The 23,284-nt window shown below is 33.4% G+C and overlaps 1 protein-coding gene and 1 non-coding gene across 2 annotated transcripts in view; both read left to right on the top strand.

Moving 5' to 3' along the window:
• The window catches only part of CSMD3 (CUB and Sushi multiple domains 3), a gene marked incomplete at its 3' end in the record, with an annotated part of 1,277,483 nt that overhangs the window by 713,511 nt on the left and 540,688 nt on the right, over positions 1 to 23,284 (top strand). The window lies entirely within an intron of this gene.
• On the top strand, positions 2,430 to 2,532 carry LOC114007656 (small nucleolar RNA U13). The gene has a single exon (XR_003549243.1). It is a non-coding gene; the product is annotated as a small nucleolar RNA U13 (small nucleolar RNA).

Raw genomic sequence — 23,284 nt, 5'->3', positions numbered from 1 at the left:
TGATACATGTTGAACCTTTACTGAAGTGAATATATACACATAGTGTATATATTATAAATGCACATTTCTAATTCTCTAGAAGAATATGTAAATGTTAATAATTTCAACTAAAATCTATGGTTTAAAAATACAAGTGTAAAATGCTATAATGCTTGAAATTGTCATTACTATTCTGGTAAAAAAATCATCATTTTCTATCTTATCATTAAAACAATGGCTTTGAAAACTTCTCTTACTTGAATAATAATAATTTTTAATCAGAGTTTCCTCTTTCAAACATTGCCATGTCTTTGTGTTTGGATACATGGAAATGAACTTGCAATGTTGTCAGGGAGACAGGACATATTTATTGTATTTTGTTTTCTCACTTGCATTTCTTACTTTCATTTCTTACATCTTACTTTCTTTGTTACTTTCTAAATATGATACTATATCAATTTGAATAGTTCAGAACATCTGTATAAGTGTCACTTTTTTGAAAGTTAGCTGATTATAATTTATATAGAATATATAGGATATATAGGTTATATAGAATATATCTCTTCTAATTAAAAGCCATAATTATCTACAGTAAATAAAATAAGGTTATGAAATTTAAAGAGTGGTCTGCTTATATGGGAAGTATCTACACCTTGTATTTTAAATGACTTTCTTTTGTAACCAGCATGTGGCATAATGGTTATGTTGCTAGATTCCCACATAATCTAGTCTATTCCAGTCTCAGACCTGGCGGCTTAAACTCATGCTGGGTGCCTGTGCATATGTGCCCAAAATCCTGAGAGGAAAAGGGAGGAGAAGGGTTTGCGGAATGCCCATCCCCAGTGGGGAGTGATTTCTCACTTTCTGTCTCTCTCTCTCCACAGAGAGTGCAAACACCTTATAGCAAAAATAATCTCTTAAAGACAAAAAAAAAAAAGTAGCACAACTAAGCATTATTGTATTCTCAGTTTTTCAACAATGGTAATAAATAAATAAATAAATAAATCTTCCTAAAGATCTACTTATGGAGCAAATATTGAATAAATTGTTAATATAGGGAGATATCTTTCTCAGGATGATCACAATATAGTGACATCAAATAAAATATACACAACTATCCACACACGAATTGTCACAGAGATATTTGAAGCCAATTAAGGAGATTTTAAATGAATACTGTTCTTGATTTTTCTCTTCCTTTTCATCTCCATCTCACTTCTTCCAATCTTTCTAGACATTGTAATCTTGTAACATCAGAGAAGTTTTAGTATTACACTACACCCAACTCAAAATGTTGCTCTAATTTTTCATTGCCTAGAGATAAAGTTTAAAACCTCCATAGACCTTAATTTCTAGCTCCTCCATTCGTTTTTTTTTCTTTTCCCCTAAACTTAAATCTCATCATATTTTCTACTATTCTTGGAAGCCGAAGAGTTGCTTCACACCTCTGCCTCTTTCGACATTCAGTAAATTCTGCCTGGAAACCTATTTTAATTTTAACTCAGTACCACCTCCCTCATTTTTCAAACAAAGGTCAAATGATTTTTTTTCTATGAAGCCTTTCTTAATATATTCATCACAGAAGATAACATTCTTGGTTTAAGTAACTCTGTACTATATATATATATATATATATTTTATATATATACTACATAAACAAACAGAAAATGTATTAGTTGCTTTTTTATATTTCTACTAGCAACTCCCTTGCTATGTTGATAATTAATAGTTTAATTAATAGTCAGTTTATTGAACAAATAATTTGGCTTATACAAATGACGTCATGTAAGTTAAAAATGTGTCCTCAAAAGTTTAGTTTACCATGATTATTTTTCGACTGCGAATATCATGTTTCGTATTCCCTATAATTAAAAAAATCTAAGTTTAAAGTTGATGCAGAATTCATTTTGAGAAGTTTCAGATTTTGATGTGTAGATAGCTTCAGCAACAATTGCATGCTAAAAATAATTTTCATAATTATTATGCTCTCTGTTGAGTAATGTGTTGGTTCAGTAGCACCTGCTAAAAACCTTTCCAGATATGCTCTAAAGATATCAGGGTTTTTTGTTATATATAGATTTTTGAATAAAATAATATTTAATGTAGAATTACTCAAAGCATATATTATTGTATGGTTTGTCTTTTTACATTAAAAATTTTAGACAGTGGTTAAAATATTTAATTCAGACCTTACTTTTGCAATGCACTTTGTTTTGTAAATTGTTTTATTCATTACCTGAGAGTGGTTTTGAAACTTGATAAAAAAAAAATCTAAATGAAATCTGTTAGAAACACCAACTAGAAAGAAGACTAAAAGCTTGGTTGCTCTGGTGGGACAAGGATGGTAGAAGGCTTGGTATCTTTAATTGGTCAGACTGCCTCTCATCCCTCCCAAATGTAGAAAGAACTGTAGTGCTTCAAAAAAACGTAATGAGAAAATACTATTTTAGATGTTTTATGATTTATAAGTATGATGATTTGGTTTTCATACTGTTGTGTGAGATGTGCCTCCTTCAAACTTTGTTAAGACATTGGTACAGTACTCAACTGAGGTAAAAAAAAAAAAAAAAGAAAAGAAAAGAAAAAGAAAATTACCATTCTATATGTATACTATTGACTGAAAGACAAAAATGTATCTATTAGTATAAAATAATACATAATTCCCTGAATAGGTTGTTATTAACTTTACATCTTTAGTTTTAATCTGTGGAAACTATCAATGCATTTTTTCAATCTCATTTAGATAATACCTATCTTAAAATATTTTTAAAAATCAGTAAATGTTGCAAAACAAGAAAATAGCTTTATATTTGAAATGAAACTGATTTTTATTCAATTAGAATTTATTAATGTATATTATGCTCCTAGTAGTGTAGTCATCACTATATACAATGGCATAACTGAATAAAGCACCACTAGTCGCCTGAGAAATTAATGATTTCCTAACTTGTTAAAAATCAATCACATCCTGGGACCAGCAGATAGTGTAATGGCTATGTAGCTGAACTCCCATGTAGTTGACCATGGTTCGAGTCTTGGACCCGGTGGCTTAAACTCATGCTGGGTGCGTGTACATGGGTGCCCAAGATCCTGAGGGAGAATGGAAGAGAAGGGATTGCTGCGTGGCCATTCCCCCTGGGGGGTGATTTCTCGCTTTCTGTCTGTCTGTCTGTCTCTGTATCTCTGGTGAGCACATGCTCCCTGTAGCGAAAAACCTCTCAAAAAAAAAAACAAAACAAAACAATTGATCACATCCATTTTGGGTATAACAAGTCATGGCCATCTCAAATCACTGGACATTTTTTTCTTACCAAAAACTGCTTACCAGAACTATGATTCAACATCTGATACTGATGTTCATGTTAAAAAGGAAAAATAATGTAGTTGTCTACCTGCCCCATTTTCCTAGAGACATTAGTTTTGTTTGCTTTTATATTGTCATTATTTCAAATGCATATTCATCAGAAAGCAAAAAAAAAAAAACAAAGATAGCTCTTTCCAATGGACACATTAGCATCCATTAACACTGTACTACTTTTGGGATATATTTTTATCTTTAGCTTAGCAAGCCTAAGGAACATTAAAGGGATAATTAACAATTACTAAGAGCCTTCTATATTCCTATCATTTTGCCCACATTAACTCATTAAATCTCATTAGAACTGCAAGAAGTAAGAATTATTTATTTTTTAAATGAGAAAACTGACTAATATATAAGCAACAGAATAATATGAAGTTTGATCAGTTTTGTTTTTGTTTGTTTGTTTGTTTGTTTTGAGAGTTTTTTTTTTTTTTTTTGCTATAGGGCATGTGCGCTCACCAGACAAAGAGAGACAGAGAGACATAAAACGAGAAATCACCCCCCAGGGTTGATTTCTTTTGTGTGTATATGATGAAATAATGGGAGCTCCATATTTTTTAAGAGAGATTTTTTTCCCCATAAGGCATGTTGCTTGCCAAAGAGACAGAGAGACAGAGACACAAAAAATAATGGCCACAACCACAATTCCTTCTCCTCCATTCTCCTCTTGGGATCTTCGGCACGCACGCACACACGCCCGGCGTGAGTTTTAAGCCACCGGGTCCGGGACGTGAACCACAGTCGACTACATGGGAGTCCAGCGACACAGCTATTATGCTAACTGCTGGTCCCAAAGTTTGATCAGTTTTGTTCACGGTCAGTACCTAACATAGTGCCTAATGTATAATAAATCAGCACTCAATACATATTTAAGGAATGCCCGAGTGTATGAATGAACATGAGTTATGTCATTCATTTACTCAGATCACAGAGGCAGCTCTAGGTTTGCTGATACCATTCATTTTTCCATTAGGCATTTTATGTACTGTGTGGTTGTGAGAGATTTCGTGAAACAGAAAATTAGAGACCCTAATCAGTGAGAAGACCATGAAGACACCAAAGGATTAAGTTAAATTATGGAGCTTCCAGGACTAGTAGATGGTGTAATGGTTATGTCGCTGGACTCCCACATAGTTGACCACTGTTTGAGTCCCAGACCCAGTGGCTTAAAACTCACACCAGGCGTGTGTATGCCCATTAAAACTCACACCAGGCATGTGTGTGCCCATTAAAACTCACACCAGGTATGTGTGTGCCCAAAATCTCAAGAGGAGAATGGAGGAGAAGGAATTGCGGTTGTGGCCATTATTTTTTGTGTCTCTGTCTCTCTGTCTCTTTGGCAAGCAACATGCCTTATGGGGAAAAAAATCTCTCTTAAAAAATATGGAGCTCCCATTATTTCATCATATACACACAAAGAAAATGTGAAGCAGCCCATGGCGTGGTGGTTAAAGCAGCTAAATACCACTTGGCAGACTCTGAAGTCCAAGTCCTGCATCTGATGGTTTGTGACACACATCAGGCAGGAGTGTGTGTGTGCTCAAAGTCCTGAAAGGCAGGGAAAATAGAGAAGGTATTGCAGCGTGACAATGCCCCATGGGAATGCTTTCTCTTTTTCCCTCCCTCTCTCTGTTTCTTTCTGAAAAGTGCCTGTGCTCTCTGGCAAAACTGGAAACAAAATAGGAAAATATGTGTGTACATTCACTTGAAATAGAAAATGATTTTAAATAGAAGGTGTCTGTATGTTTGTTTTGTTTTAATTTCCTATATGTAAAATAGAGTGGTACTCTTTAAATATATTAATTAAGAAACTTTAATAATTTATGGCAGAGGCATACAAAGAAAACTCCTCAACTTTTATGGAGTTATAAACATGATATTATCTTCTCTTCTTTTGTAAGAAATTGGACATTATTGTTAGATAATCCTTTGGTTAACTTTCAGTTACATGAGTGTGCATCCTCAACAGTATAGTATTAATGACTAACACTTATTCGGTGGGTACTAGTGCCATATACTTTTGTAAGCACATATACAATCTCATTTAATTACTTCAACAACTCTGTGAGGTACACACAACAAAATTGAGGCACATTGGGTTAAGGTCATTTGTTTAGATCACATAGCATTCTATGGCTCTAAATTCTTCATTTTTAGACTGTTGTATTTAAGAAACTTTTATAAATTTTATAAATATTAGCTGAAATTTAAACTTATTTAGACATTTAAATTTTGAAATAGCTCTCAATGAAAGTACATGTCCAGAGTTTAAAATTTTGATGAAGCCATCTGGTTTCAGGGGGTGACCTATAATTTTGAAATGAAACATTTTCACAAAAGAGGATCATTTTTCTTAAATATTTAGAATCATTAATTTTAATGGCTTGAAGTTAACTCAGAGTCCCTTTTCTCCATTGTAGAGCTGAGGAATTGAGATTCCATTGTCGTTCAAACTCAAGTCTTTAATTTAGTAATTAGGACATATATAAGAGATAAGATGAATTGATACCAAAAGTTGAAAATTAAACAATTATTCACAAGTTGTTCACCCAATGTTCAGTTTAAATATAATGGAAAACCTTAGCTTTCTTTAAAGTGCCTATTTAATGAAGTTAGTTTTTTTTGGTTTTTGTCCCATCAAGTAATGTTTTGGAGTTTGATTGAGACACATAGATGAATTCTGATGATATTTTAAGTGATAATTTGTACATAAAAATCTTAACATAGACAAAATCAGGGATGGAGATGTCACATTTTTAGATGAAGCATATATATTTCTTTCATCCTTTCCTTTTTCTCACTTTTTCCCTCTCTTTCTCCCTTTTCTCTGTCCTTTCTTTTATTCTTTTTATTTCTTTCAATTTATATGACATAGTAGTCAACATATTACTCTACAACTGTCTTTTTATCAATGTATCCTGACTGTCTTTCCAGTCAATATATATGAATAGGTGAAATTCTTATATATGACTATATAATTAATATACCACCAAATGGACACACCATAATTTCACATGAATCAATAGTCATTTAGGTCATTGCCTTTATTATGATATTGCAGTATTAAGGTAAATATTTTTTTTTTTGGAGAGGTTTTTGCTATAGGGCATGTGTGCTTGCCAGATAAACAGAGAGAGACAGAGAGATAGAAAGTGAGAAATCACCCCCCAGAGGGGATGGCCACGCCGCAATCCCCTCTCCTCCATTCTCCTCTCGGGATCTTGGGCACGCACGCACACGCGCCTGGCGTGAGTTTAAGCCACGAGGTCCAGGACTCGAACCGTGGTCGACTACGTGAGAGTCCAGTGACATAGCCATTATGCTAACTGCTGATCCCTTAAGGAAAATATTTTTATAAAAATTTCCTTACAATATTTTTAAATGAATAAGCAGATTTGGGAAATAATATAGACATTTAAATAAGTCAAGTGTTCTGAAAAAATCCTTTTCTAAATTTTCTATTTTTAATCTCCCCACAAATGCAAAATTGGGACCTTTTCCTACCACCTAACACAGAATGCTACCAGTATTTTAGATCACTGCCAATTTGATGTATTTTGTCTAAATTGCTGGCATAGCTATTGTGGTGAGAGTAATAGAGACACTGCTGCACAATGCTTGAGCCACAGGAAAGGTTCTGCATCTCGGGTTTACCTGAACATGTCTGGTATCCCCGTAGGTGTACCCTGATCCTGGATTGCTGCAGGACAGAGGACAAGATTGTGTATGCATTGCGAATATTTTCTTCTAGTCTATGTTAATGCTATGTAATTTTCCACACCAATTTTATTTTAACTGCCAGAAGATATGTGTGCTTGTCAGAGAGAGACGGAGAGGTAGAGAGAAAGGAAGAAAACACTCTTCAATGTAATGCAACAATCTCTTATCCTCAATTTCTCTCTTGTTTTGGGAGTTGTGGCACAAATGTATACATGCCTGGCATGTTTTTCACACTGCTGGAGCTGGGAATTCCAATTGTGGTTGGCCATGTAGGATCTGGCTCTCAACCACCAGGCTACAGGACTAGCACCATACCATAGTTTTACTTCTAACTGATTCCTATATTTTGATACATTATAATAGGATATTTATTTATCTATTGTATTTCCAAGTGCATATTACTATTATCAAAAAGATATTGGTTATTACATACATATTGCATTTAGCCATATTATTGAGTGCTCTTGTTAATTTTGATTGTTTTATGATTAAGCATTGTAATAATTAGGAAGACATTAATTAGGAAATTACAGAATACTGACTTAACAGTGGCTTAAGCAAATATGGGTTTATTATTGCCACATGACATATCTAGAGAAGGGTAGATCTTGATGTCGGATGGCTGCTTAATATTGTTGTCAGGTGCTAAAGCATTTCCTCTCAGGCTATCCAAATTTCTCAGCATAGTTTCTTTATCCTTAAAGTTATACATCATTGCTGCCAGAAGTTATTTTGCAGTAGTGGATTAGACTACCCCAAATTCCATTCAATTATAGTGAGGAGGCTCGCATTTCTATGCCATTTTTCTTTTGATAGCAATAGCTTTATTAATTTAACATTTAACACATTTGACAAAGAGATGTGAAAATGGCCTTTATTAAGCCTAGGGCGTTCAAACACTTTTACTCTAACAAATAATTTCCTGCATCTATGATACTATCACACGTTTAACTATGTTACTACTTTAACTGTGTTTATATTTCCAGATATTGGGCCAAATTTTTATTCCTGAAATAAAACCTTCTTGATTATGGTGATTGATCTTTTAGTAAACTCTTTAATAAATGTACTAATAGTTTTTTTTTTTAATGTACTAATATAATTTGTGTATTTGGGCCATATCATTTATTTTGTACTAGTTTCATAACATTTTATTTAAGATTATTTCTTCTAAAAAGACATATTTTATCATTTTTGAATTCTGCTAATATCACAAAATAAAAAAGAAAATTTGTCAATGCTATGGGATAGCTTGAATAATATGAGATACATGTCTTTTAGAGTAAGAAAGACCCTAGCTATAAAGCTATCTGTATATTTTTATTTAGAGGTTACTATTTAATAATTTGTAGGGGGGACAGAAGGTGGTGTTGTGATTAAGAGCACTGGACTCCCACATGACTGGCACTGGTTTGAGTCCCGAACCTGGCAGCTTTCTTACTCACTTTCTCTCTCTCTCTCTCTCTCTCACTCTGTCTCTCTCTGGTCAAAATAAATAACAAATATATAAATAAAATAAAGTTCAATAAAATAATTCTTAAAACAAAAATAATTTTTTCACATGGCTATCAGTCTCTTCAGATCTCTTCTTGGATTAATGCTATTTATATTTCATTAGAAAATTTTCTATGTCATACACAATAATTATAAACAAATGGATATTTTTAAATGTTTTTGTTTTTAATTCTTAAAAATATATATGCTATTCTGATCATTTATAAGTGTGCATTAATTTCAAATAGTACATTTCCCTTTGCTCTCTTGTCTGCATCTGCTTTTTTGCCTACCTGGCGTCTTTTCTTGTTTTAGTGACTTTAGGCTTTGATGGACATTATCTCCCCTAATTCTGTATGGATTTATAAGTTTGGGCTAAGCTAGTCAAAATTGCTTTTGATAATCTTATCAGTCCACGATCTGGGGTAATTGATATGGATTCTGATATTGTAAACTCTATAAGGGTCATTATGTTAAATTTTGTTGAATTTTGTTAATAACTTGCCAACTGAGGCATGGTAGAACCAAAAGCTAGAAAGAAAGAAAAACAATATTGTAGATACAATTGAGACCCTTTAAAGTTTGCCATTTCTGAAAGAAACACTAGTGTTTCCAAATGTGTAAGACTATAAACTTCTTATTTAAGCCTTGATGAATTCAGCTCTGGCACTAAATGTGTTAACAAAATGAGCCCTCGTTAGCACACTCATTATCTCTTTCTTTACTTTTTTCCAGCATAGCAAAAAGAGAAGATCTACACTATAGTTCAATGCTCTTGGGTATATTTCTTTATTTTTAAAGTGTTTTGTCATGGAAATATACTACAAATGGTCTCAAAAATATATATACTCACAGAAAAGAATTGCTGAATTTAGTTAATTAATATTCAGTATGTTTTTACATGTTTTATAAAAATAAACATAAAAATATGAGAGTTTTTAAATTATCATCTCCTATGTATTCATAATGTACAACTGTCTCTACTAGCCTTAGCTCCCATGTCTTAATGCCATTGTTTACTAAATAAGTTTGATCCCATTTAGTTTTTACCTCAAATCCGAAAATCAATTGAGATGTTTTTAAAGTAGCATCAATTCATTGTTAATACATGATTATGACCCTGAGACACAATTGTTATGCTATCACATAAGTCAAAGTGTGAGGACAAAAGAAATTATATGTGTAAATATTTTTTATTCCTTTTTGTCCCTTAAGTTTTATGTTATGAATAGTTCAGAAATAGATGCACATAAATATGACCAGTTGATTTTCAAAAAAAGTGCTAAAGAATTCATCAAGGAAAAATACACTTTTTTTCTAAATGGTACTGAAGTAATTGGGTAGCAACATGCAAAAGAAAAGAAAAAAATGAAAAAGTAATAGAAGAGTCTCAATACTTACACAACACACATAAACAAAACATGAACTTAAACCTAAATATAAAAGCTAAAACTATAGAATGTTTGGAAGACCCCATAGAAGAAAAGTCTACTTACCCTTGTTTAGGGCAAGCTTTATTAGAAAAGAGACCAAAAACATGTTATACGTATGGACTGAATATTTTCCTCCCTACAATTCATATGTTAAAACCCTAACCTTCAGAGTGAAGATATTTGAAGATGGAATCTTTGGGAAGTAATTAGGCTTAGAGAAGCTCATGAGAGTAAGACCCTCAAGATGAGATTTAGTGCCCTTATAAGAAGTGACATCAGGGCCAGCCCCACAGTGTAATAGTTAAGTATTGGGAGCTTGATCTCATGTGGCTGACTGTGGTTTCATCCTGTCCGCTACAGCTTGAAAAACATGCTGGCCTTGTATGTCTGCATGCCCTAAATCTTGATGGGAAGAACTGGTAGAAAGAGCATTGTGGTAAGACTATGCCCCACTAAGGTATTTTTTTCCTCTCTCTCTGTCTCTTGTATGCACGCCCTCTGGCAATAAAAGAGAGAGAGATAAAGAGAGATATTAAAGAGAGCTTCCTCTCTTTCTCTTTTTTGTATGAACACATAGCGAAAAGAGGCATCTGCAAACCAGGAAAAGAGCCCTCACCAGAACACAACATCGCTGGCACTCTGATAATGGATTTCTCAGCCTTCAAACTGTGAAAAATAAATTTCTCTTGTTTAAACCACCCATAGCATGGTGTTTTATAAGAGCAATGGAAAAGACTAAGACAATACAGAAGAAAAATAATCATAAATTGGAATTCATAAAAATTAAAAATAATTATCAAGTAGCAGAATTAAAATATGAAAGTGTAAATCACGGATTCGAAAAAAGTACTTGCAAAATCATATAATCAAGGATTTAAATACAGAATGTATAATGAATTTTAATAATTCAATAATAAAGCAAGCAAATCTATTAAAAACAGATAAAAATTGACTAGATACTTCACAAATAAGAGATACAGATAACTAAAAAGCAAATGTAAAATGCTCACAATCATTATAATTAAGACAATGTTAATTAAAACTTAAAGGGAATGTCACTACATACCCACTAGGATGGTGAAGATTTAGGAGTGTTGACTAGGTCAAGGACTTGAGAAACTGGAACTGTCATCCACTGCTGGAATAAAGATAAAATAGTATAGCTGCTTTTGAAAACAACTTGGCAGTTTCTTTAAGAAAACGTATGCCTACTATACAGCCCAGCCATTTCACTTCTAGGTATTGTCTAAGAGAAGTGAAATCAAATCTCCATACAAAGATTTGTACAAGAATATGCACAGCAGGATTTTTTTAATCACCCCGGACTTAAAACAATTCATATGTTCATCAGTAGATGAGTATATAAACAAAACAGGGTAAATATATACAGTGCAACTATTACTCATCAGTACAGAAGAGGAAATACGTTCAAAATGGATGAAAATTAGAATCAATGTGCTGAGTGAAGTAAGTCAAGGAAAGAAGATATAGAAACATGGAAAATAGTTATAGATACCGGAGATAGTGGGAAGAGGGTAGGAGAAGGGCAGCGTGAGGGAAGACACTGATGAGAAAAATAGAGAGGCAAGACATTATAGGACACACAAATGTCTTATTATCTGTTGGTGATAACATGTATAGTATACCCAGCTGGACTGGTATGAAATGTATTTATGTTGGAAAATCCACTTTACAAGCTAAGTGATGTATAGTGATTGAATATATGAAAGAAACTAAAAGAAAATAAATTATGTATAAAAAAGAGTACATGTGGCATGAGTCTTCATATAAAATTCTATAAAATGCTAACTAAAATCCATAGTGACTAAAAGTGTATTATTTGTTGTGAGGTATTGGGATAAAGGGAGGAATGAATTCCATGGGCTGGAGAAACATTTTGTGGGTGATAGACATATCAATTATCTTGACCATGGTGATAATTTCACCAGTGTACACATATGTTAAAATTCATCAAACTGTAGACTTGAAATATGAAGGATTTATTGTTCATTGTACCTCTGTAAATAAATTTCTGTGTTAATCTTACCAATTAACATTTCAAACAGAATATTAATGTAAGCTGTATTATTTTAATGGTATTGTTATTTTGAGAGGATTAAAAGAAAGATTACGAGCAGAATGTTTTAACAATTTTTTACAGTTTAAAGGCAAGAACAATAATTCATAATGATTTAAGTAGAAGAAAATAATACATTTTCAGATTTATTTTTTAAAATGCTGAAGTGGTTATATTCTGCAAAGTTAAACTTTCTCTTTTTCTCAAAAGGTTAAGTCTATTATAAATAAGAGTGTCAAAAAATATAATAGACTTATGATGGGGAAAATTTGTACCCAAGTAACAAACAAAGGGATGACAATTGCATTCATTTTTTTTTCTTTTTCCATTTAAACATTGTTAGGCTTATGAAAGGTTGTATAAGTTGAAAACGTATTATAATCAACCGCTTATCTCAATCCTGGTGGTATGAGTGTAAAAAAATACATAATTAGACCTTGTGAACAAATGACTCTTATTGAACCTGGAAATAACTTTTTTCCTTTTTCCCATATTCTTTTTTTTCACTTTGGCTTCATTTACCTGGCTTTTTTCCACTTCTTAATAATGGTATTCTCAACAAGTCCTATTTGTAGGACTTGTCCACAAATAGTCTCCACTATTCTCTTGTATAGTGGAGAAATTATGATATCTGGCAAGAATTATTTGCATGTATACTTATTTGCCTTTTAGTTAGTACTTCTAAATAAAGATCTTGCACTATCCATCACTGCACCCCCACATTATGAACCACAATTCCAATACATAACCCAATAAATATCTCAATCTGTAATCTACAGGGCATTCAGTAAAATTAATGTGAAGCCAAAAATGCATTTATTATTAAAAGGTTGCTATATTTTTAAGTTATCCTTAAATTTGTCATTTAAAAAGTAAAAATAAAATAAATTATTCTCCCAACTTTCCCATGCATTGCTTAGTTTTTTTAGTGCTATAAAGTCAAATTAGTGAAATGAAATTACTTAAGGTATAGATATATATTTTTTTTATTTTACAATAATTTCCTGTTTCCTCATATACTGTCCTTTAACGCAAGTGCAATTTAATTTAAATATATTAAAGCCATCTATAGAATATACGAGGATGACAATTTCATATTCTTTTAAAAGACTATTCTGTCAATAATTAAAACACTTGCTTAATTATATGGAAACAAAAATTGAAAGTTCTGGTTCCTTAGGAATTGAATTATTTGTTATAGAGTAACATGACATCACTATGTTACAGAGATGAATTCCAATGCTTATACACTTAGATTGGATTCCAAATACATTTAAGTAACTATTTTACTCTAGCTTGTTCCATGTGTACCACCTATTTAATATTTGCTGTACGGACAGTTTCCATATCTTTAAAATAAGAGGCTAGGAGCGAGTAGTATCTGTATGCCCTTTGAGTTCTAACATTCTTTTATTAGATTTAATAAATTAGATATTGATGTATTCTTTATACTGTTCAAGGATATTACATTCAGTATTCATTCATTTTCATAAACTGAGATACCTTTAATCAGACACTCTTTGTATCAGTTCTAAGATAAATCTGTCCCTCAGAATTCATTCCAGATTTAATACCTTACTGCTGGTCTGTTCGGATAAATCCAGTGAGACCTTTTGGATTTTCCCCATTCTTGTGTCTTTTGAGATATAGCTTCTCTTTTTATCATTTTCATTTTCTTTGTTAAAATCCTGCTGTCTATAAAAGTGGTTTATCTTGCCTAGGGAAAAAAATCACAAGGTTATATGTAATATTTTGGATAGGATTTTCCTGATAACATTTCAATTTTCCTCTCATAATAAAAAGGGCTCTTAAGTATGACTCATGAAAACTTTTGAGTAAGATTTATTATTTTTATTCTTATGCTTCAGTAATTTAGAGGTTTTTTAAATTTTATTTTATATTTAACATATTATGTTCCTGAATAAAACTACTATGCCTTAAATATTCAATTAGCTTTGTTTATCCCAACCTGCTGCAAAAACTAAACCTTTTATTTCCATGTTCCCAGTATTAGAAGGACTGGTAGTAGAATATTAAAAGTTATCTCAATTTGTAAATAAATATTCATCAACTTTCAACTATTTGCCAGGCATTTTGAAGGAGATAGGATGTAGAGCAAAAATAGGGGGTTTAGCCATTTTTTTCAGTTTATAGGGATTAAGATGACACTTTTCAAATAATTTTAAGTATAATGAATTCTAAGAATGAAAAATAGAATATGCTTATCAGAGACTGTAATACAGTATCTTATCAGGTTTTAAGGAAAGTTTCCTGAAGAGGTGCACTTGAAGTACGACCTGAGGCTGAGTAGGAGTTACTAGCATGGGAGCTGACAGCATGACCAACATGTTCATGAGGAGCTAGCAGAATTGTAGGATGTGTGGCAAGAATAAGAAGAGAGGGAGTTGAGAAGTAGTCATAGGTATGATCATAGATATGTCTGAAGAGATGGGAAAGCACATGCTATGATTTGGCACAAGAGCCATGTCTACATCTGTGATGATGAAATATTTGTATTTCCCTACTAGAAGTAAAAGGTCACTCATTCCCTTTTCAGATAGGCAGGTTTCCTGATTTTCCCCTGAGGACGGAACCTAGTATTATTAAAATAATAGAACCACAGATCATAGAAGCCAGAGAAAACTTTTGAGGTGATTTTCTAATATACACTCATTTCTTACAAGATGAGATATTTTATGCTCAGAAAAAAAGTGTTTTTTTTTTTTTAAGAGTCATTATTATTGGAACTGTTAGCTATTCCTTCTGATTAGGTCACTTTCTATTATACTACATTGCTTCACACTGCATTTCTCCTTGGATCTAGGTATATATTGTACAATTGGCTGATTGGCAAATACACTTCTGTGGTTATACAAAATTTTGTTAAGTAATTTGTATTCATCATAATTTTGATGAAAATAATGGATTTTTCTTTCAATGTAATAGTTTAGTTTTATATATGAGGGGACTTCAAAATTTTGTGCAAAAATGAAATTTAAGAATGAGCTATTTGGGTGTATTTTTTTAAAATTCATGCATATTATATATATATATACACACACACACACACACACACATATATATATATTATATAAATTTGTTGAGAATTCCTCTTATTTATATTGGTGATTATTGATCATATCTACCTTAATAGGGAGACATATCCTTAATCAAAGAAACATGTCAATGAACATGAAAGTGACATTGAAAATTAAAACATTATTTTTCACTTGTTATAAATAGAACATACAAAATATGTGAGGAATTTTAGTTTTCAGGGTTTTTTGTTTAACGTGAGGGGAGATCAGAGTTATTCTTCACTTGATTAAATAAAATTCCAATTTTCTTTTTTTTTTTTGCTAACCTCAAATGAAAAAAAAAAAAAAAACTTGGTAACTTCATTTCAGAATTTTCAAATACGACCAATCTTTTTATGATTAAAGAGATACCTGTACCTCTTTATAAATATTTAATCTATTTTTCTAAATATGGCATTATATCTTCTGATAGATGTATTAAAATGATGCTAAATTACTGTATTACAAATTGTTGGATGGGATGGAGGAGGGTTGTTTTTCAAAGAGTGAGTTTTGGATGCATAAATTATTCATTCCTCTTTATCTAATGAGTTGGCCAAATAAGTATTTTCTTCAATATGGAAAAATGCATTGGATAAACATTTAACTATACAATTATTTTTAAAGCCCTGTGTGTACCTTTTGGCCAAAACTTCCTTGGCCAAATCACTTCACATTGTCAAGCCCAGATGTAAGGAGCAGGAAAATGGATTCTACCCACAAAAGTGAGGGAAGAGAGTAAATTTAAAAAATAATAATAATGATCTAGTTTACTACAAGGACTAACCCATATATCAATTCAAAGTTTGATTAAACTATATCTGAGGTCATGTCAAAAACACACACAAACATAGATGGAGATATCTTCTATCCTCATGAAAACAGTCTAGTTTGAACAAAATCACATAGGCTGACTATTGCAGTACTCTCAGGAAGATGAAATGTGGGCCAGTAAGTGGTGTAGTGGTTATGTCCCTGGACTCCTACATGGTCAACTGCAGTTTGAGTTTTTGACCTGGTGACTTGAAACTCATTGCTGGGCGCATGTGTGTGTATGCTCAAGATCTCAGGAGAAGAACTAGAGAAGAAGAGATTGAGGTGTGGCCATTCCCCATGGAGAGTGACTTCTCATTTTCTGTCTCTGTGTCTCTAGTGAGCACACACAACCTATAGCAAAACTCTAAAAAAAAAAAAGAAAAGAAAAAAAGGGGGGAATAAAAAAAGAGAGAGATAAGTAAAATGGAAGTAGACTTAGGAAAACCTTCCAAAATGGAAAGGGAAGGATGGGATGAAGATTAGAATAGTCTTCTATAAAGGGCAACAAGAAGACATCATAGAAAAAAAATAAAATGAGAAAAAAAGTATATATAGAGAGATATTCATAATAGTTAAAGCATGAAGGATAAATTTCAGCATAGAAATATATTTCAATGTTATTGGATATATCCTTCCTTATTGTAAATAACATTCATATTTACTGAATTTAAACATTTAAGTTTCACAGTATCTTCATTTTTTGTGCCAGTATTACTCCCATATCTAGAAATGTTTATAAAATCTGTATTGATAGAAGCATTTGAAAGCTTCAGGTGGCCACTCCCACTGATATGCTTAATATTATTTTCTGATTTAGTACACTACTTACTTTCCATGGCTATTTCCTAAGTTAAAAAAAAAATTGTGAGGTGGGGCCAGCAGTTGGTATGGTGGTTAAGGGCACTGGGCTCCCACGTGGATGATCTTGGTTTGAGTCCTGGACCTGGCAGCTTCCTTTCTCACTTTCCCTGTCTCTCCCTCTTTCTCTCTTTATCTCTCTCCCTGTCTCTCTCTGTTCAAATTAAAAATAAATAAATAATGGTAAATTAAATAATTCTTTAAAAGCAAAAAATCCAAGGACTTCAGTAAATAGCATATTCAGGCCAGTACCCTCAACTGTCATTCTTATTGATTCTAGCTTCCACTTTTCAGACTACATTAGCTAGGTTTATTTCATAGAAAAAACTTTGACTCAAGATGACTTGTAAAAAAAAAAAAACACTCAAAATAGTAATATTTTCATTTCCTGTTTAATATATCCTTGGTAGCAATACAGAAATGCAATATTTTTTCTCTCTTTTAATTCAGTTGTGAAGGCAAGTACAGAGATCATCAAGATGTGTTTTCAAGTTCCTCATTGAGGAAAATCTATTTTTCTGTTCCTTTTAAAAACAATAGAAATAGATTAAATGATCATTTTTATATCTTGGTTTACTTGTATTATTCATGAAAGAGATTATGTTTTCATACACGAGAGAGAGGGAAAGAAAGGGAGACATCTGTGACAGGATCTTATGTTGAGAGCCCCCTTCCCTAGCCTTTTAGTTCCTTAAGGTCTTGGGCACATATACACTTGCCTGGTGTGTTTTCAGACAGTCCAGATATCTGAATCCACAGCTGTGCAGCCTCCAGCACTGTAGTTCAGTTTGCTACCAACTGTATCACCAGGTTGAGCTGATTTACGGTTTTTAAAATAATCATGTTGTCTATCCATAACTCATAACATAAACTACTAATACTTTTTTCAAAAATGTTATTACTGGGAACCAGCAGTTAGCATAATGGCTATGTCGCTGGACTCCCACGCCCCGGTGGCTTAAATTCACATCGGGCGTATGTGCGTGTGTGCCCAAGATCCCAAGAGGAGAATGGAGGAGAAGGGATTGCAGCGTGACTATCCCCCCTGGGGGGTGATTTCTCGCTTTCTGTCTCTCTGTCTCTGTCTGTCTGTCTGGTGAGCGCACGCGCCCTAGAGTGAAAATCTCTCCAAAAAAAAAATATATATTATTATTAAAGGATTATTTACTCATTTTAATCTGACCAGGAAAGGATACATGAGAAAGAGAGAGAAAGTGAGAAAGCAAGTCTCCAGGTCTGGTACTTGAACCACTCTCAGCCATGTGGGCGTCCAATACCCTTAATAACCATGCCATCTGCCAGCCCCATCAACTACTAATACTTTTAATCATCCTCTGAATAGGAAGCTATAACAAGATGAAGATGCTTAATACACATATTCAAATTTAAGCAGCACACCTATTATAGAGTATAAAATACAGAATTGCATTGGCTGCCAGTATCTATTTGCATGAAGCATAATTTCTTTTCTATTCAAGGCATGTGTAATGTGAAATTATGTAGGAATAGAAATCTTAGCTTGCTTCCACTTAAGGAAAGAACAAACCTAACAAAACCCAGGAAAGTTTGCTAGATTTTACCACATACTTAAAAAGTTGTTGGGGCACAGCATATCCAAATTTCAGCCAGAAATGGTACATAACCTTGTGAAAATCTGACTCCTTGATCTTCAAGCAGAAAATATACCAATAAATGTGCCCAAGGGTCAGATCCAAAGTTATGGTTGTGTTTAGTGTTCTTTTATAGAATAAGTTGAAAGGTCAATAAAAATGTATGATGAGATCTGAAATAAATTAAATTACATTTTAATTATTAGGCTTTCCTTCCTTGAATCACCTAAAAATTCTTAACCAAGGGTGTATTTTTCATGCAGATATGATGTAGAATTAATGAATTGAAGCTTCTGGTGTAAATGTAATCAAAGAATGTTATATTCCTTGCTTTAAGACTGAAACACAATTTCTGAAATTAATTTTGGAATTCATTAACATGTAGGAATATATAATAGGATATTTGGCCAAATTTACACTACCTCAAACTTGCTCACAATGTGTCTTAAGGAAAATTTCCCATAACCTTTAGGTCTGAAGATAGGAGGTAAATGTCCAACAAAATGGAGAATTTTAAGCCTACAAAATAAGCCTCTATATGACATCTGAAAATCTGACCTTAGCCTTAAAGATTGATTTTAGACAGCAGGACACAAAAAGCAAATGAAGGCAATAAATTATGTTTTCTGACAGTTTAAACATGTCTAACTAAATCTCAGTCAAGAAGAAGTTTATAAGATAAAGATTTACATTTCTAAGAAAAATAATATGGTGGATTATTCGGTGGGAAATTTTTGAGGATAATAAAAAACTAAAACACATAAATCAATAAAGAAGAAAAATGCAAATAATAATAGAGGAACAGCCACATTGGGTAAGAACCCTATTTTTGCATTGTACTATGTGCCTTCTAAAAATTAAATTCACATAGGGACCAGCAGTTAGCATAATGGCTTTGTCGCTGGACTCCCATGTAGTTCGAGTCCTGGACCCGGTGCCTTAAACTCATGCTGGGTGCGTGTGCATGCATGCTCAAGATTCCGAGAGAAGAATAGAGGAGACGGAATTGCGGCGTGGCCATCCCCCCTTGGGGGGGTGATTTCTTGCTTTCTGTCTCTCTCTGTCTTTCTGGCGAGCGCATACGCCCTATAGCGAAAACCTCTCAAAAAAAAATTAAAAGCACATTAATAATTTTAGCCTTTGTTGTGGTACCTAAAATGTTGAATCATCAAGACCATAACTGAGTAATAGAATATTATAGTATATTTTACAATGAGTGAAGGAAGCAACAACAATGAACCTAAACTACAGTTGCCTTAGTCAGTTTTGTCCTGGTATTACAGAATACTGGAGGCTGGATTATTTGTAAAGAGAATAACAGTTTACAGAAGCTGCAAAGCCTAATATCAAGGCACTGATAGGTTGGTGTCTGGTAAGGGCTTGGTCAGCACTTCCAAGATGGTGTTGAAAACGCTGCATCTTCTGGAGGTGAGAAAACCTGGATCTCCTCATAGTAAAAGATAGAAAGATCAAGAGGAAAATTCCTCTCATGGGCCTTCTTGTTAAGGCATTAATCCCACCTCAAGAGTTAATCACTTCTTAACAGTCCCACTTCCCATTACCCTTTCCTTTGCAATTGAATTTCAACATACATTTTGTAGGATGGAAACATTCAAACCATAGCAATTGTTTATTTGAAAGCGCTGGGGAGTTTTTTCTCCTTTTTCTTTTTTAAAAATTGTAATGTGCCTGAAATATGTCAAAGATGAAAAGACATTGCTTTGTATTTAAGCCATATTTGCAATAATTTGAAAACTACAACTGTGTTTCTGTGCTGTTATTATTAATAAAATTGTCTACGTTATTATTTATTTTTAATGTACAACTTGCTTTTGGGAGAAAGCTAATCTAATGCTGATTTGTGTGCAGTTGCACATGAGATGTGTTCACAGTATTGACATTAATTTCTACTTGTTGGTGTCACATATTCTGCTTATTTTGGTTGGAATACCTCTGTGGAAGTTTGACAAATGCCAACTGAATGAAAAATAAAAATATATATACATATTAAATATGTATGTGTATATATATGTAAACTTTTTATAATTTTTATCAAGTTTAGTGTTTTTTTCATTAATTATGAGAAAAATACTATGCTATTTGAAATATGCCACTGATTTAAGCGAAAAGAAAAATATTTTATTCACTCTGAAGAAGCCAAATGAAGATTCATTAAAAGGTAATCAAAATAATCAGGCTGGAAGGTAGTGTGGTGGTTAGGAGCAATGAACTTCCACGTGACCAACCGCAGTACGAGTCCCAGATCTGGTAGCTCGCTTTCTCACTTTCCATCTCTCTCTCTCTCTCTCTCTCACACACACACTCTATTCCTCTCTGGTCTAATAAAAATGAATAAGATAAACAAAGTTAAATAAAATAATTTTTTAAAAAATAACCAGAATACATGATTGGATAAAATTTCATCCAGAATTATAATTTCTGAAGTACACAATTCATTCAGAATATTATTAGTCAATTATATCATCTAGAGAAGATACAGATGTGGTATGCATAATTCACATATGTTATATCAAAATATCTCATAATGCTTCCATAAGATTCATATGATTTAAAAAGCTAGCATCTTGTTTTTAAAAGATTATAAAAATTTTGAATTTGAGGCCTAGTCATGATGTGCTTGCTGTTGCTACTCAAAAACAGGCTTAATGGGAGGCCCAGGTTTGATTCATGGTCCATCCTAAAAATGTGGGTATGGTAGCAGGCACCAACAGTCCCAGTTACTTGAGAGGCTGAGGCAAGAGTATCATGACATAGTGAGACCCTGTCAAAAAAAGAAAAAAAAAATTGAAATGTAATTCGTATTTTTTTTTTTTTTTTGGAGGGGAGAGAGTTTTTTTGCTATAGGGCACATATACTCACTAGAAAATCAGAAAGCAAGAAATCACTCCCCCAGGAGACATGACCATGCCACAGTGCATTCTACTCTATTCTCTTCTTGGGATTTTGCGCATGCACTCACATGTGCTTGGCATGAGTTTTAAGCCACTAGATCTGGGACTCCAACTGCAGTCAACTACATAGGAGTTCAGCGATATAACCATTACACCATCTGCTGGCCCCTGTAATTACTTTTTAAGCCTCCCTCAAATGTGGCTAATATCAAAGTATTTCCCCAGACCTGCAAAGTGGCCTGAAAGACTCTGAAAGGGACAGTGGTAGATGAGCTCACAGAGAGTACAACAAAAGTAGAGGGAGTATAGTTCATGTGGGTCTTAGAAGGATGGATTGTACTGAGAATTGGGAAGTCAATGGAGGTTTTCAGCAGAAGACTGATAATATCTCTTGTATTTCCCAAAGTTCACCCCAGTTGATATGTTGCAAATATACTATAAAAAGCGTACATAGGGGGCTACCAGGTGGCATGGTGGTTAAGGCATTGGACTACCACAGGACTGACTGCAGTTTGAACCCCAAAGGTAGCTTGAAATCACGTTGGGCTCATGTGTGTATGCCCAAAATCCCAAGCAAAAAAATGGAGGAAATGAGACTGCAGCATGATCATCAACCTGAGAGCAGTTGATTTCTCACTTTCCCTCTCTTTTTCTCTCTCCAGTGAGCACACAGGCTCTATGACAATAAATAAATAAATACAGTCACAAGAACAGAAATAATTATTGCTAGAATGTAAGATGTCATTGTGACTTGGAACAAGGTTGTAGCAGTGAGAAAAGGTAAGACTATAGGAAGAGTAGGTTGGGGTCAAAAATAAAAAAAAAATCTGTAAGTTTGAGATTGCTACTTACATTTAGGTAGGTATATGGAGTATGCATGCAGTTAGATATGTGAATCAAAATTTTAGCATAGAGCTTGCCACAGAGGATCTGCTTGTTAAATGCTACTGAGAAATAGAAAAAAAAAAAAAAAGATTCAAAATTGACTACTGATTTGCAGAGCAGGTGACCTTGACAAAGTCTAATTAAAATTATTTTATGAGTGACTGGTGAAAGTGAAATTATAAAAAATAAATACAGACAACTCTATAAAAGGATAATAGCTAGAGGGAAATGTGGGGAAAAGGAGGTTTTGGTTTTGATTTTGGTGTGGGAGATATTTACGTTGGTGTGGATAATCTAGTCCACACCATTACACAATAATTGTTAGTCCAAGAACTAATTCAAAACTGTATGTGAACTGTCTACCAGTTGATAATGAGTTTGTGCTAGATGTAAATCAATGCACCATTTCTTATGCTGATGAATTCTCAGTTAAAAAAGAAAAAAAAAAGGTCAATTAATTCAATAGTATATTTAAGGGCAAAGTTGATTTTCATTCTGGAAGAAGTTCTTTTGTTGGAGATTAGTAGTAGCATATGTATGGTAAACTTTACTCCCAACTCACTAAAATAGTAGAAGAGAGAAAATTGTTAAAGCTATAAAGAAAAGGGATGGAGGGGACCAACAGTTAGCCTAATGGCTATGTCACTGGACTCCCATGTAGTCGACCGTGGTTCGCATCCCAGACCCGTTGGCTTAAAACTCACGCCAGGCTCCTGTGCGTGTGTGCCCAAGATCCCGAGAGGAAAACGGAGGAGAAGGGATTGTGGCGTGGCCATCCCCCTGGATGGTGATTTCTCGCTTTCTGTCTCTCTGTCCCTCTCTGTCTGGCGAGTGCACGCGCCCTATGTCAAAAATCTCAAAAAAAAAAAGAAAAGAAAAGAATAGAAAAGGGATGGGTATAGAAAGTGGCAGCAGCTTTCTGCTATTGTTGCTAGCGCTGAGGAACTACTGCATATTGTTCACTAGTTATATGTAGGATTACAGTGCCATTATTTTGTGACAGTGTCCTAACTGATTTATTTATCAAAACTTTATTAAAGCCTTCTGAGTCTCAGCAATTAT

This window comes from Tupaia chinensis, unplaced genomic scaffold, assembly GCF_000334495.1.
Source record: "Tupaia chinensis unplaced genomic scaffold, TupChi_1.0 Scaffold000032_1, whole genome shotgun sequence".
Classification (NCBI taxonomy): domain Eukaryota; kingdom Metazoa; phylum Chordata; class Mammalia; order Scandentia; family Tupaiidae; genus Tupaia; species Tupaia belangeri.
The sequence above is the reverse complement of the archived record's forward strand: the minus strand, read 5'-3'. Positions and strand labels throughout refer to the sequence as shown.